We start from the raw sequence: 17003 nt of genomic DNA on the forward strand, positions 1-17003 counted from the left end.
TATAGCTGACAATCTGGGAAAAAAAAGACATTAAGAGGCAGCAGACAGAATGGGATTCATTCTTCTCTCAGCTCTTGTTCCATACCGGAAACCACATGGGAGAGTTGCATGTTTGATGCTTGAAGCAAACTTCTTCTTAAACATTGAATATTTGTTCTATAAATTGTAGGATTTTTATTACCAACACTTTCTCCTCTTATTATCTTCAGCTTGCAGTGTCGCTGCTGCTTCCAATCCACGCATATGGATGTTAGGCTACATCCACAGGGATCCTCACATGTTCCTGTCCGCACACTTTCTATGCCGGTTTAAAAAAAGTGCTTGGTAAAAACGAAAACCTTTCTGCTGGCCACATGGATAAAACAAGTCGAAACAATGTAGTACATATACCAGGACTGTAGAGGCGTTGCAATGTTCTAGAAACAAGTCAGAATGTGCAAATCAAGCAATAATCATTAGCACTGGATAGCAGAAACAAATCCATTGATAACAGACATTGCTGTTCACAGACAGCACTGAACTACAAGTCAGAGGTAGAGAGACTGGCCGGGGATAAATGTTTCAAGTGCCTTTTATGCTTCATCGACACCACAGTGAGTAGTCAACTTGTATTTCAGTTGCACCACACATTCTCACTCCCTGGCGTCACATATATTGATGTTGGATAAGTTGCCTATAGTGTCTGATACTGACGAAAGGCAGCCTCAGGTGCCGGATGTTGATGCATTGGCTGCGCGATGTTTAAAAAGTTATGGGAAGCCATGGGATGGTGGTCCATTCATTGTGCATTTAGAGACATATGTTGGGGTTAGGGTGAGCTATGCGATAGAGTTCCATTCATTGTACATTTAATGATGTGTCAGATTGCTATTTAAAGACCATCAAATGGCTGTGCGTTGTCGTCCCAGTGACTTTCAGCACTGTTACCAAGGAGAGCCACGCGAGGGAATGTAAATAGTAACTAACATCCAGTGTATTTCACGGAAGAGAGATTCAACACATCTCCCCGTTTCCCCTTGTGCATTCCCACACCCCATGCGTGGTGCTCCCAGCACTCCGCAACGCGCTTGTACCTGTATGGAAGTAAAATGTTTTTTATTTTGCCCTGCGCAACTCACGATCCACGCTGCCCGCCAGGAATGCTACGGAAGGAAAACATTGTCATAGTACATTGAAACATCTATGTGTAACATTCAATGCTGAAGGTTGGCTTTTTCGTCAGTACAGGACACAAAAGTCCACTTTCCCAACATATATAATAAAAAAATATAATATATTAAGTCATGGGAGTGAGGATGGGTTTGAGTTCCATGTTTGGTTATAGTTTAAGAAATGAAACGTTCACTTCAAACATTCCACCTATGTTTGTGACTGGCTTCTCTGTAGAGTGTGTGCTGCTCACATGTCCAGGGCATGTCTTTCTGCTGCTCATCACAATGACAGAGTAGCTGAATATTTCTTGTTAATATTAACAAAGCTGAACAGTTGGAGAGAGAGCCGAGCCAGACGAGGCTGCCATGTCATCTTTTTCAAGAGTATTTGGATCCACTGTCCACATGGAGAAGTGTTTCCAAGTGCGTTTAGGATAATTCACTTGGGGACCTAGTTTCAAAAAGCACCGAATAGGTTGGTCGGATACGGCATTTTGTGTGGACAGAAGGCCTATCTGACACAGAACTCGTGCGGATACAACTGATTTATTTATTTTTTTCGGCCTTAGATGTCAGCCTCTTTGTTGTGAGTAGGTTTTTGCATCTTGGTTGCTCCTCAGCTCTGTTGCTGAAGAACATATAAAACAAGTTTTGCTGCAGCTCCCACTCAAGCCCACGTCAGAGCCTGATAGTCTTGATTTAATAAACGGTACTCTAGGCTCTGGCACTTTGACGGAAGAAACAAAGACTGGGGAGTCATTTGTCAATATGAAGGTATGCAGCCGTTGTCACTGCAGAATGACTTCCCCAAAAACCTTTTAGTATAATAGCATTCCTTTAACTGAATTGACCCTCTGATCTATTTACTGTAAACTGAATTTACTCTGCAATTAATACAGCATTGAATATAGCTTAATGTAGCAGCAATAATTTGACTCTTTGTTCAGTTCTGAAGTTTAAGTGGAATAAAACTTCCAAAAAAAACTTCAAGAACCTGAACTTGCCGACTTAGATACCACAAGAGAACAGGTTAACAAAAAGGTTGAATGGTAACTAAGTGTTTTCAGCATTATCAGGCCTGAAACAACAAACATGAAGGTGTGTTTTCAACAATTGATTGGTGGCTCAATAAGTGAATACATTTTCTCCTGAAAATAGTAAAGTTCCCAAACGGGCTCTCTGGTAATCAGATGATTTGTTTGCTCAATTTAAAGTAGAGTTGGAACAAGAGTGTGCAGCAGCAGCAGAAAATGGAAACATAGATACTGCTGAGAGAATCACTTTTGGTGTGTTGACTGGACTGAATTTCAAAATGAAAAGTTGGAGCTCTGGTTCTACAACTGTGTGTTGGGGACTTGTGTTGTCTCAGATAAGTTGACATATGATCAGACTTTCAGGTTTCCTCTGAGTGCACCACCTACAGACTGTAACGTAAGCTAAAAAATGGTGTGTTCCCTCAACAAAGTTACTAAACAAAAGCGATTCAGGTGTATCTTCCATTGTCATCTGTTCAGCAAGGATTTTAGTATGTGCAGGTTCATCTATGATCCATGATGAAACATCGACCAGACAAATATCAGAACTGCCTCACTGAATTCAGTATCACACAAATAATGCTCACATTTACTGTACGAAATACCAACATATCTACAGAGATACATTTTGTGTCCCCTCAGTGGTGTTGGGATTCCTTGAACTGCATGATTTTCACTGAAATGTAGCCATGGGCTTATGAGGCTTCATGAAACAAGGTCAGAGTCCACTAGACGGCACACTCTTCTCTAAAATCTTTAGCTTCTAACAACCAGTTCAATGACGATTCATATTATTTTTAACAGTGCCACCTAGTGAGCTCTGAAAATCAGGTCACTGTTTCATAAAGCCTCATCAGCCCAGAAATCCAGACAGCTAACTTTCACTTGTCAGATGGCCTCTGGGTGGTGGGGAGCGAAGAAAAACACGAAAAAACAAAAAAAACACAAAATGAAATCTCAAAACTAGTCTGTGTTATTGTGAAACACAATGTGGGTACTACTTTTGCCTCTGAGTTTTTGTGTTCTGGGGTGAGCCAGTCAACTTGACAGCACATCCAGTGAGGTTTGTAGGTGTATCTACACGTATTTCCCCTCCTTGTATAGTTCAGTGGTTATTTGTGCATTTCAAAAAAGAAAATCACTGTTTTCCCACATTTAAATTCTAATTCCCCTTGACTGTTGGAACTAGTTGACAGCAGACACCGACAAACAGATTGAGGTATTACAGCAGATGACCAGCCAAAAGGAAGACCTTTGTTGTACTTCCCCTGGAAAGAAAGCAGAAAACTGTGCACTCATACCCCTCCTTCCTGCCCACCTCCACTTCATCTCTTCCCCCCTCAAGCTGATCATTCTGGACATTGCTTTGGAACTTTGTACCTCGCCGCCTACTCACACCTTCAGCAGTCTGTTCCACATACAAGTCTTTCTCAAGCAACATGAATTTCAATTCAGTCGAGCTGCTGTGTGATGATAAGCGCCAGTCTGTCACGTTAAAGATGCTCTGTCGACAAGAATGCTTATCGTATTGCCATTGTTTCAGAAACAGTAAAAAGAGGAGCATTCTTAAGGGAACACAAGTCAAGACAATGTGACAACTTAATGGTGACTTATTGTTGATGAATATGAGAATGTATGGAAATATGTAAGTTATCAGAATTGGTTGGCACAAAACTACATAACAGCAATGACTTACTGAGTTTGTGATACAGCAGGTTCAGTTCTCGAATTCAGAAGTTTTGCTTTCTACTCTGTACACAACTCTCAGTCATTATCAGGACCACTCCCGTCAGCCTTTTATTTTGTCTGGACTGCTGGAAAAATGGTCTTAAGCTCTGAGTCACTAGTCACTGGCCATTAGGATAATGATTGTGAAATAAAAAATGAGCATGAATTTCACACACCCAGGAAAAATGACCATTTCATGGGCTTGTGTCTGACTTACAACTAATAGTCACACTCCCAAATTTTACAACCATGAAATCCTTGATGTGTTTGGTGGTCTCATAGCCATGATCACTCAAGCTGAGAAGGTGTGACGAAGCGCTCTAAAATATTAATATCCCGGTCTCATGTTTAAGGTCAGGTGAACGGTGTGCGTGCTCCGTCCTCTCAGTAATTTTCAAACTGTGGGTCCAATAAAATGCTTGAAAAAGTTGCCTTGTTTAAGAGTGCATGCTATGAAAGGGAGATTATGGGCGTCAATGTAGGTGAGTAGCTTCCTTCTTTAAAAAAAAAAAAACGTTGACTGACCAAATTCTGAACGACTCGGTTTGTTGTCGATAATTACATGAGCTGTAGAGTCAAGCAGAAATTTAGTCGCAAAATAGTTTCCTGCTCGAAAAAGATTCCCTCAAGAACAGAGCCAGCGGATAAAAGAACAGCTGCTTTCGAAGGGAGTGAGGGATTCACAAGTTTTAGGGAAGTGCAACGAGATTTGAATGAGGAACAGTGGAGACATAGCGGGAGGAAGTGGGAATGAGTGGTAGAAGAAATAAAAGCTGCTGGCTCATCTTCTTATCTCCAGCTGGAAAATCCATTTTCAAATCAGCGTCCAGAGAGAAAGCCAAAGCGTGAGAGAGATCCTGGCAGCTATGGTAGTCACCGCGGCGCTTATCTCCTCAGTTCAGTTCCGTCTCAGCAGCGACATTGTTGAGCTGTCATCACAATAAGCGTTAATGCGAAAACCTGATCCCATCATGCAGTCAAAGGAGCTGAAAAGAAAAGATCTCTGCTTTATTCTTTTTCTGTCTTCTCTCGTTGGCATGAGTGGACTCCATCAAATTAAATCATATTAAATTACATCCTTCCTTAATCTGATTCAGGATTGAAGCCTGAGTCAATGCGGGACATTTCAGTAAATGCACTGAACGGATCTGCTGCTGAAAACATGTATGTACACCGGTGAAGATACCACTGTGGGGGAGCGTTTTCTTTAGTCGTCAGTTCTTGGCTATGTTCCATGCTGTTTCTACTCGGGTTTCATTGGCTGAAAGCTGACCATTGTGTCAGACTGAGGAGTCACAGAGTGTAGACTTATCATTTCTTGGGTATCTAGTATTTACTAGGGCTATATCTGTATATTTGTGTATGCAAACTGTCAATGTGAATATATAAAAAAGACATACGTAACACACAATTTCTATATTGACTGTGTTAGCCACACAACGGCGCTAGACAAAAAGCTTTATTCCCCACAACCACAGCCTGTCATGTTAATTACATGTTATAAAGTTAATGTAACTAACTTACACCTATGTTGGGTTTTTTGAGTGTAGAATTGACACAACTGACCCCTTTACCCTCTCTCCCATAAGCCCCGGGGTGCTTGTGGTCACACTATCCTGCACTGTTACCGTCAATACTTATGTCATGTTGAACAGCATTATACACACCTGTCAGTAGCGCCATGGACCGTGATCATGGCTGCGATTCGTCATCTTCTTCAAGATGTTTTTCTAAACGGTCTGCCCTCACCAACGGCAGGATTCAGTGATTATGCTCATATAGTGGTGCAATTGGAGCACATAGCAGGACTCACTGTGTGTTCATGTGGTTGATCATTTTTGTAATCCCACAGTTGTTGTCATGTGGAAAACTGAGGAGGAAAGACATACCTTACTTATGTTTACGTAAGAAGATGACCAAAATATTCACTATTCCCGCTGATGTCTACCTCTGTATTTCCATAGATAAAATCTGATTTGTGACTGACATGATTGTTCTCCTATTGAGCACTCGACTGTCACTGCTGTATGCGATGTGTATAGGCTATTTTCTTGTAGAATAAACATGACAACAGACACGACAGGCAGGTGATGACCAGTTGAGTGCGTGACTGCCAATGAACAGTCTTGGCACAGGCAACTACTCTTCGAGCACTAATGGCAGCAAGAAGGTTGCGATTCCTGGGTTGGACCAGTGGCCTTTCTGCATCTCCCCATGTGCTTGTGGGTTTTCTCCGGACTCTCTACTCTCCTCCCACTGTCCAAACACATGCTCAATTGAGCACTCAAAAATTGCCCTTAGCTCTGAGTGCCCTGCGATGGACCTGGCGACCTGTCCAGGGTGCATTCCTGCCTCTTGCCCTGTGACCGCTGGGATAGCCTCCAGCACTCCCCGCAACCCTGAACAGGAGTAAGCAGTGGGGATGGACGTATGTAAATTCTTGGCTGCTCATATCATAGCGCAAGATCATAGAGCAAGTTCAGGAGGCGAAGCATCTCATTCCATCCGGTCTTGGCCTTCAGCCATAAAGCTCACCATCTTTGCCATGACACTGACGTCATTCTTGAGGAGGTGCTAGGTGAGGCATGTGGCTTACCAACACACAACAAGTGTCCGTAAGATTTCGTCCCAGTTGACAAAAATAAACCTTTTGATCACTTTAGTGATGGTGAATTTTTCAGCAGATGTCACTGTAAAATCTGGGCTCTGAATGGTGAATGTGTCGTAACTTGTTGGAGAAATTCTGAATTTTAACTTGAGCATTTGAGTCTAAATTCATTATTTCTTCTCTCGTATTCATATTTTTTGTTTCGTTTATTGCTCTGAGTATTAATTTCTCTTCATCTTGCCATTATTTTATTAATGAATTTTTCAGAGTAAAGCACTATAATTTTATTTTCAGAATAAAAGGTGCATTCAATTCAGAAGCTCAGAGCTGCCAGCATGGGGAAAATATTTTTCGAACACTATCTATACGTTACCTCAGTATTTCAAGATAGTATCATGTTACATATCACATTATTACATGTTAGTATCACGTTATTTCATGATACTTATCATGTAATTTCACGATATTGTTACCCTGACTGTTTCCGGTGACTCTGGTGTCTTACATCATATTTGGTGATGCTGTTTGGCAAATTCAAGCTCAGGTAATCATAGAGTCTGGTCTAACATTCAGTTTTAGTGATTCACCGCATCGACTCCATTCGGACAAAGAACGGGTAAGTTGTTGTACTATTCTCAAGGAACAACAAACTTTAATATATCATAACGGTGCCTTGGTGCCGTGTTTGCTTGATAACATTCTCAAGCGTTTCCTTTGAACCTTGTCATAATACTGTCGTTACAAAATTATTTAAAATAATTAATGTTGACAGAATATGATAGCTAACTGGTGATTTGTGTGTACAAACATCGTGGCATAAACCAGTGTTGCCACAGCAAGTCAGCGTTCTCCAACTTGTCTTAGGTGATTGGATGATAACCGAACCCCTTGACACACCTGCCTGATTTAGGTCCTCAACTACCACATTCCATATCATTCTTTGTCCAACATGACTCCAATCCTGTCTCCAATCTGCATGTGTCTAAACAGTCAAACATCAGGGTCTCTGATGCAGACTTTTCGCTTCTGTCTGAAGCAGTGAGAAGGAATAAGGCAGTAACCTGTCATTTCGGTCAGAATCTGAAGTAACCATTATAATACGCTTGTATTCAATTATAAACTTGCAGTTCTAGGACTGAAATGCAATTTTAAGATATACGTTTGGTCTTTGTTTTCCTTTTCCAGATTCACAAAGCATTTGCAACCTACAGGCGAACATGGCAGACATTGAGAATTTAGTTCAGTCCTACTTTTCCCCAGGGGTGACACATGGAGAAATACCTCAGCTACTCATCACAGTGGATAATAGAAGAATCAGTATGAGAACACTGCAGAGGATTAAAAAAACTGGGCCTGTACAGGAGAAAAAAATGACTGATCTTTTGGAAGTTGCATCATTTCTCATCCAGAGATTGGAAGGACACGGAAGACGCCATGGATGCGAGCTACACCATCTAAGTAGTTTCCAAGGTGAGGCTTTTACTAAAACTAATTGATCAGGTGTTGAGCCCCAACTGATTAGACTCATGCGATGCTGCTATTTGAACCCTGGACTGAATTTTGTCACGTGTCAAGACGTGGAGTGGGACCCAAGTGCAGTGGTGAAAGTCACTGGAGGCGGGAGCCAGTCAAAAAACAATATTTTAATCATTAACAAACCACAGCAGAAAGCGTCACCGAACTGGGAGATACAAAGCAAAATCTGAATGTCCAAAAACAGAGTCACCAAACTGGCAGAAGTCCATAAACATGAATAAGAGTCCAACAGAAAGCGTCACCGAACCAGGAGAATCAAACAAACTTAAATCTGGAAACAGAGACAAAAGCACAATGAACAGAGATAGTCGGTCACAAAATAAACCAGGAAACACACAGAAACAGGAAGAAACAAAACACTAACTCAGACACCAGGGTTTCAGAAAGAGTAATCAAAATAAGCTAGCTAGCGCACAGAACAAGAGAACGAACGAGGAGAGCCAATTTACCGCAGGGAACAATAGGAGTGGATCTGGCCCACGTCGCTGGAGTCCAGGTGTTCTTATACATGGGTGATCAGGGGTTGATTGGCTCCAGCCGTGTGCCACACCAACAGCAAGGAAGGAGGGAGAAACAAAACAGAAGTCAAGGGAACAAAATAAAAGCGGAATCACAACAAATTTCATGTGGCACATAAACTGTTATGATGAACTAAAACTGTTTGGCATTTGTATAACTGGATCGATAGTTGGATTTTCAAGACTGAAGATTTGGCTTCATGTTATTCCATGAACAGCGATCCTAAAACTATTGCAGGATACTTTTGACAGAGGTTGAAAAGCGGATGGGAACTCAAACCCAAATCTGTGTTGATTTAGGAACAGAAAATTGTCATGTTTGCCTAGGAAGTGACCCAGGTGCAGATGATTGCAGGCTGACAGAAGGCACGGACAATGAGATTAAATTAATGAATTTAATACGAGATGGATTACAATATACGCAGAAGACGAAGACAGCAACTGTAGACGCCGGAGCCAAAGATGATGAAATAATCAGAAATCAGAAACAACTTTATTGCCATGGTCAGTGGGGATCCCACCAACTAGGAAAGCGCTTTGGATTAATGTGATGTCATGAATAAAATAAAATAAAATAAAATAAATAAACTCCTGTCATTGCTGTTAGTGGTTTGAAGCTCCCACGGGCACATTGTGATTCTGGGGCCCCAAGCAGTTGCATGACTTGCTGGCAAATGGTGGCTCCTGCATCCTCTTCACCCAAATGATTAAGTGAGGCCACTTCATTGACTTTATATGTAAATGACTCTTTCAATGAGACCAGATGAGCTGACTTGAGGCTTTTTGTGTGGAAAACTACTCATGTTAGACACACTGACTGAGGCCCAGCCACATTTTGCTAAACCAAACCAAGAATCAGGGATCTGGAGGAAAGACACAGCAGACCTAGTTAGATGAGCCATGCACCTCCCAGACAACACTTGACCTCAGCGGGTTCAGAAAGCGTGTTAGTAGTCCGGCCTAATTGGTTAACCACACATGAGTCAGTGAAACTCTCATCAGCCCGAATCCACCAAAGCAGATAATTCAATTGACTGACCTTGCCAGCAGAGTGTTGCTCTCATCCTGGTGCGTGGACAGAAATAAATAGTGGTCCCCTCTCTAACTAGCCTGAACCTTTTGGCTGCTTGTGAGGCTTAACAGCGAGTTAATGACCTGCGTGGTATTGACAACTGAAACCAGGCTTCAGCCAACCTGAAGTCTACGTTGCATGGTTGTCCCAACTTTGTATCACTGGAAGAAGACTTTCTTTTGCGCTTTTCTCCTCCATGTTGCCTTAGAGACAACTGTGAGTGAATGAATTCCAGGATCACAAAATGTTATTCAGTAATGTGTTTTTGGCACTGAATATCAAAGGGATGAAAACAAAACAAGACAAAATTAACACAATTTAAAAGCTTAGGATTCAAACAAGCATTTCAACAAAACCACTCATAATTTTTAAAACCACCTGCTGAGCCACAGTGCCACTGTTTTGTGATGCATCAGCCCATCCCTACTGACCCTGAGAGTCAAGAACACGCTGGAGGAATGATGACTGAGAGTGAAATGCAGCATGAAAAGACATTAGTGGTCAACAAAACGTAACCTGACATCCCAAATGTTTGCGGAAAAAAAAAAAATCAACGGAAGATATAAACAAATCATGAGTAGTAGAAGTTAAAAAAAGGAAGAAATGAACGTGATAGTGACAATACCCCAAAAACCAATGGAAGACAACGTAAAGGAAGGCCAAAAGAATACAAGAACAAAAATCTCAAACCCCAAAACAAACGTGAACACACAAACAGACAGAAAACAAGAGATAGAAAACGGAACAAAGCAAGCCTCAGTATGATGTTGAAGATTGAAAGCAATGCCAAAAGTTGACAAAGTCAGTGCTAGACTGAAGGGAAATATCACCAGGATCGAAAACTTAAGCAAAGACAAAGTGGACCGCCACGAGGAGTAACTTCTGCAATGAGGCATTTCATAATGATTTACCAATACACATGATGTTCCACTATTCTCTGGATCAAAGATACCTCATTTTTGGAATCATTTCCCTTTCCAGGTTTTCAAACACAGGCGTTTCAGTTTGCCAAACCTTGGTAAATGGATGCTTGCGCTTGTGAAAGCTGTTTCGGTAGCGCATAAAAGTTTATCTTCAATTGAATCTGTTGCAACAAATGCTACTTTCTGTCTGTAAGAACATCTTGATCACTCAGCTTCCTACACATCTAAGTTTAAAACTTAGTGTCTTCCTTCACTCAACACAGAAACACACAATAAATGCGTTCATTAACTGTAAAAAGCACAATATATTACAGTTGAACAAATGGCCTCAAGTTATGATTTCTCTCCTCCTACTTGCGTCTTGCTCATAGTTTATTATATTTAAGCAACTGCAACAACATCTGCTTTTTCTGGAAAATAATGTTCCATTATCATAAATCAAATCATGGATGCTGAGAAGGTGCGAAACGCGTGTCTGCTTGTTATTAAATCCTTAATCCACCTGAGGCTTTTCAGTTCAGAGCCAGCACGCTTTTTTTCGTCCTCCAGCTGCTGTTATGATTGATGATGCTTACAGACGTGAGTATGAAAACAGATAAAGCCTCAAGGCAACCCGCTAATGGTAGAAACAAGTCTACAATTACATGTATAAGTGGATGAAAACAAAAATGAAGGTAGATACTTTGCAGTCCCATAAACCTCTTAAGAAACCATGTGACGTGGATTGCTTCTGTGGATCGCTAGTTTGGCTCATAATTCACATTTGGAATAAAATAAATCAGTAATAACTGACTAGCTGAACTCTTGCTTGTCGTCCACTTACACATACAAGTCCTTGAACTCGCCTACGCCTTTTTCAAATGTGTGCATGTCTGGCTCATGTAAGACCTCCAGATCTCTCTCTGGCCTTGGATCTCTCTGCGTCTTAGATTGGAAATGACACTTTCGTAAGCAGTTGCTGCCTCGTCCTCTCACCGATATGTTGTCCTTAGCGACACCATTCTAAGTGAAGGTGTCGCCAAAGCAACCTCACGTCACGTCACACTTTTATGGTATCTGTCGCAGTGGTCTGATGTATTCGGCAACATTTGGGAAAGGTGGGTTTTTGAATAGTGCGATCATAACTTTGAACTGTATGAGTGATCGGCATGCAGAAGTGGAACCCCCTCAGCCGTCAGACTGTTGAATTCGCGAACAGCATTTTATTTTATTTTATTTTATTCCAAAGCACTTTCCTAGATGGTGGGATCCACACTGACCATGGCAATGACTCAGATTCTGAACTGCAGTGAATTTTATTCAGTGATTCACCAATTGATCTTAAACTTCATACATAGTTCCTTTAACCAGTTTGCTTTAGCATTGACCTCTGGGTTAGAGACTGCTAAAAATAACTGGAAATGAGTGACTTTTCATTTAATTTGGATTTCAGAAATTTTCTCATAACTGCCCAGGCACTAGATAATTCAATAAATGTAACAAACGAATCTTTGAACGTTTGAATGCCTTTCTCATGCCATAATGAGACTCTGAACTTTAAGAGCTGACATGACAACTTGATTGTTTGTAAAGATAGTCAGATTACAAGGAATGGATGAGGTACGTAGAGAGAGAAGGGAGCCACACAACTGGGCCACAAGGTCACGCAATGGCAGGTCAGGTGATTCGACCAACAACAAAAAATTAGCAGCCCAATAATATAATTGGCAATTTGGGGGTGCCACACCATCAAATCTACAGTTTTGAATGACAGCCCTCTAAATTCTTGGGTGTTGGACATTTCAGAGAAAAGAAGAAATCATCTGATCTAAAGTTAAAAAAAGGGTAAATCTGACTGAGAGGCTCAATTGCTAAGGCATAGAGCTGGGTGACAGATGACAGCTCTGTCGAGTGCCACGAGCAACAGGGAAGAATGTAGGAACTTGTTTGTGTTCTAACACAATTGAGGATGTCTGCTGTTTGTCATATTGCACTGTCGTAGCGGACAGTTAACATATAGGTGGCCCAACTGTTTAGCCACAAAGCTAATAATCCTGTTAGTCATGTTAATACACTAGATTGGCATGGAGGAGACAGACCCAAGAGATATAAGCATCACCTATGTTAAATCTTCTAAAAGTGTAGCAAGCAAATAGTTCCACGCAGTCCTGTTGCTTTTTCAGCACCAATAGAAATCAGCAATTCTTGAATATCTGTATGAGACTTGGTGTTGATAGTGTTTAACAACATCCGGACAATATAAGTTAGAGCCCTTAATAAAACCTGTTTGTTCTAAGGAAATAATTGAGGGGGGAAAGCGCTACATGCGTCTTCATGTAATGTAGGTTTATCTCCAAATTCACAATATATTGATTGCGTAGCAGATGATGCTCTGCTTTTGCAATTGCACCTAAATCAATCTGAGTTTGTACATTGATGTGATGTTTGAACTGAGTGGGAGAAGGACAGCTGTCAGCTCAGTGTCAGTTTTAGCTCAATCTTTACATAGTTCAGTTCATATGTAGTTTATTCAAGTGTGCTGAGTGTCAGACAAATTCCACCCCCGTAAATACGATTTTAGTGTTTCTCACAGTACAGAGGAGGAAATTATTGGTTTGCTGGTCAACTCAATCATTGAATTTGTAATAGACTCAACAAGTCATTATCTGATAATAAGAAATGATTGAAACGCCAGTATGATAAGCGTGGAGGGGTGAAGGGAGATACAACGTCTATGGCGTAACGGGGTGATATTTTACAGATGAAACCTTGGATTTTGTCAACAGAATAATAATTCATCCTTGAGAATCTTTTGTCCATAGAAGAATACAAAGAATTGCTTACTCCCTTGCTGGATATAAAAATGACGATAGATTTGGTCATGGACAATTGACTCGCTAGAGCTAGAGTGGTCCAATTTGGGGTCAATCACACAGTTCATGTCCCCACCCATTAAAAGATAATGATCATTTACTGAGGGAAGAGATTTATAAATTGTGGATTATCAAAGTTAAGAAGCATAAACATTGACCAGCACTACAGGGGCCTTTGATAAAGCACCTGTAACTATTAGGTAGCATCCATTATTATCAGCATCAATGCACTGACTTGCCAGCTAAGATGGCAACTCCTCTAGATTTTGTGTTAAAATTTGAGTGGAAGACTTGACGTCTGCAGATTTGTCATCATCGCAGGTGGAGAGATTTCTGTCACCGTGGACTTCAGTGCATTCATCTGTGTTAATGAACGTGATGTTCAACATCACATGCTAACTCTGCTTTCACGGTCTGACACTTGGCCTTTATGGAGTTAATGTTGACTGATAGTGTTGTCTGTAACTCTTGTTTTGAAGATAGCTGCCATTCCACTGCGCAAAGTAGAAAGAAGCTCACGTTTAGTCAGAAGCTGAGTCACAGTTTCTGCCTCCTTGTTTTTCCAGGCCATCATTCAATGTGATATGAGTGAATTACATGTAGTTACAATCATTATAATATGAAGTTACCAAGGATGCAACTGAATAATCGGCCAGCAAATATTTTCCAGACACCCTCAATGCATAAGCGAGACTCACCTGTATACAGCTCTGTGTGTGAGCTCCCGCCGAGAGTCGCATCACAACAGTGGATAGTAATAGAGAACATTATCTCTCTTCTTGTCCCCTTCAAGCCACCAACCACAGAGACCCGTCCAGTGATGCGTCTCTAGCAGATAGTGGCGGCTGGTGAAGTTTACTTCAGGAGGAGCTAGAACACCAAAATAGATGTACGTAAGTTACAATGAAATGTATGGTATTTTACAAGTCTACGAATAAAAGATTGGGTGTATTGCCTGCTGAATGTTCTTTGTGTTTGGTCAGCCCTGTTCTCACATCGAGCTTCTCTTGACAAGCTCTTGCTCCATTTTGGTGGTGTACTGCGCTGGGATGTCACTATGGTGGAAGGGTGGTCACATACAATCCTACTCAGCTGGGGGCGTGGATTGAGTATGCCCAAGCCCTAGTCCTGTTTATGTGCTTGAAGAGGACGTACTGCACATGCAGAGCTTTGAGAGAGTGAATGGTAAACATTTGTGCATGTGCGTTGTGCATGTAATATTTATCTTGCTGGTCTGAAAAGAGCAAATATATATGTTCTTTTTAGAGTCTGTCAGCACTCGTTTCACTGAGATCTTTTTGCATCCTCAAATTGTCATGCCTGCAATGATCAGCTCATGTTTCAATGTAAAAACAAAACAAATCACATAAAGCAGTATATGTTTATGAATAAACATTTGACAATCGTGGGCCAGTCAGTTAGAACATCATTCATAAGTGGGTGCGACAACAAAACATTTTATTTAGAATTTCATTTTATACGGAACATTCTTATCTGCTCTCATTAGATATTGTCATAATTTTGACATTGATTTATTATTTGAAGCCAAAATTGTACTTATTGATGTTACAAGTTAGGCACACAGTCATAGCCATAAATCCACTCGTACTAATAAACTGATAGGTTGTTCAGTGCACCTTAGAGATAGGGTGAGGAGTTCGGTCATCCGGGAGGAGCTCGGGGTGGAGCCGCTGCTCCTCCACATCGAGAGGAACCAGCTGAGGTGGCTCGGGCATCTGATCCGGATGCCCCCTGGACGCCTCCCTGGGGAGGTGTTCCGGGCATGTCCTACCGGGAGGAGACCCCGGGGAAGACCCAGGACTCGCTGGAGAGATGATGTCTCCGGTCCGGCCTGGGAACGCCTCGGGATCCCCCGGGAGGAGCTGGAGGAGGTTTGTGGGGACCGGGAAGTTTGGGCTTCCCTGCTCCGAATGCTGCCTCCGCGACCCGACCCCGGATAAGCGGCAGAAGAAGGTGAAGGTGAAGGTTGTTCAGTGTTTCGGTTTTCAGCCTCTGTGACCTAACTTTCAGCTTCCAGACAAGAAATTTGGTTACTATACTACTGTGTGATATTTGAATACTGAAAGAAAAAAAAACTTGCAGTGCCACTTTGAAGGCTTCATTTATCCACTACTCCGTAAATATAATGATCGCAACTGAATGGGACGCAAAACAACGGTTGTGTTTGGGCACATGAAGGCGGATCCCTGCATTTTCCTCATCCTGACAAAAAAAAAGCAATTCGAGCGTGTTGGATGGATCTTCATAGAAGATTGAAAAAACAGAAAGAGGAAGAGAAGAATTAAACGTCTTATCGCCTGCAACAACCAACAGACAATTCAAGCCGCTCCTCTTCTCACACTACAGCTGAACAAGCCTCTGCCAGCCTGTGTTTGATGAAGCGCCAGCAGCTCGCTAATCCACGCCCTTTGCCAATGGAGGTCAGTGGAATCAAGCCTGAACAAAAAATAGAAACAAAAGCTCATCTTCAGTGCAGTCAATAACCTGAAACTCCATATGACCTCGTGCTAAGCCGGTATCCCGAAAAGACCGCCTTGAGTTAATTCTGGAGAATTGCTAATTCAATTCTCCTTTTCTTCTGAAGATGGCAGGGTGGGGGAGAAAAGTTTAAACAGGACTGAAAAGCTTTTCAGGCTAACTAAATAGATAGCCTCGTTGAAATGATTCAAAAGTTATGATGATTGATACGGCCTGATTTCAAAAGAAGTAAACATAATTGAGCAAGGATTTTATGCTGACTGACTTGTGTGGTTGATTCTTTCATGGCACAAGGTGGCAGTGTGTGAGAACATGCTTCTTAATACAGCACAACTGACTGGCACAAATAAAAATTTAGGACGCATCACACTTGGTTGGGTTGATGTGTTTTCATTCATTACCTAAAGAAAAGCAATATTTTAAACCTACAACCAGATTATGACCATTAGGTATTTTCTTTTATATACCAGGATTAATATACTTCTGTGCCCAGTTAGACGCCTCGTGGTGCTTGAGCACCAGCCCTTTGTTCCTGCATGAATAGAAGTGCCTCTACTGGAGCCCATTGTAGGTCTTCATTCTTCAGTTATTGAGAAACAGAAGTAAGTCACTCATCAGTTCCACCCTAATCTACTGTTACTTGTACTAAGTATTCTGAAAAAGTATAGTTTCCAATCTAAATGATTACAATAAATACACCCATCAAAAGTTTCAATATTGTCATTCACTTGCACTCACACTGCCATTGCACCTTTAGGCCACTAAATGGCACTTGAAGTGGGTTATGGCTTATAGATCGATCAAGAGCCTTTCTTACCTGACTATCTAGTTTAGCAGTCCACACAAATAACTATGAAGGGACCCATTCTGACCCAATGTTTCTCGTTCCCCACCCAGCCAGATGACCGTGACTGTTCTAAGATTATTATGTTTGAGCTCTGCGATAATGTACAGTAAAAAAAAAAAAAGTTACTTTTGCTCGTAACTGGTTACTTTTGAAATGGGTAACTGTAACTAAGTTACTAACTTAAAGTAACTTGCCCAACATTGTGTATGCCTACCTTCAACATCATCAGTGAGAG

Source organism: Synchiropus splendidus, chromosome 11 (genome assembly GCF_027744825.2).
Source record: "Synchiropus splendidus isolate RoL2022-P1 chromosome 11, RoL_Sspl_1.0, whole genome shotgun sequence".
Classification (NCBI taxonomy): Eukaryota; Metazoa; Chordata; class Actinopteri; order Syngnathiformes; family Callionymidae; genus Synchiropus; species Synchiropus splendidus.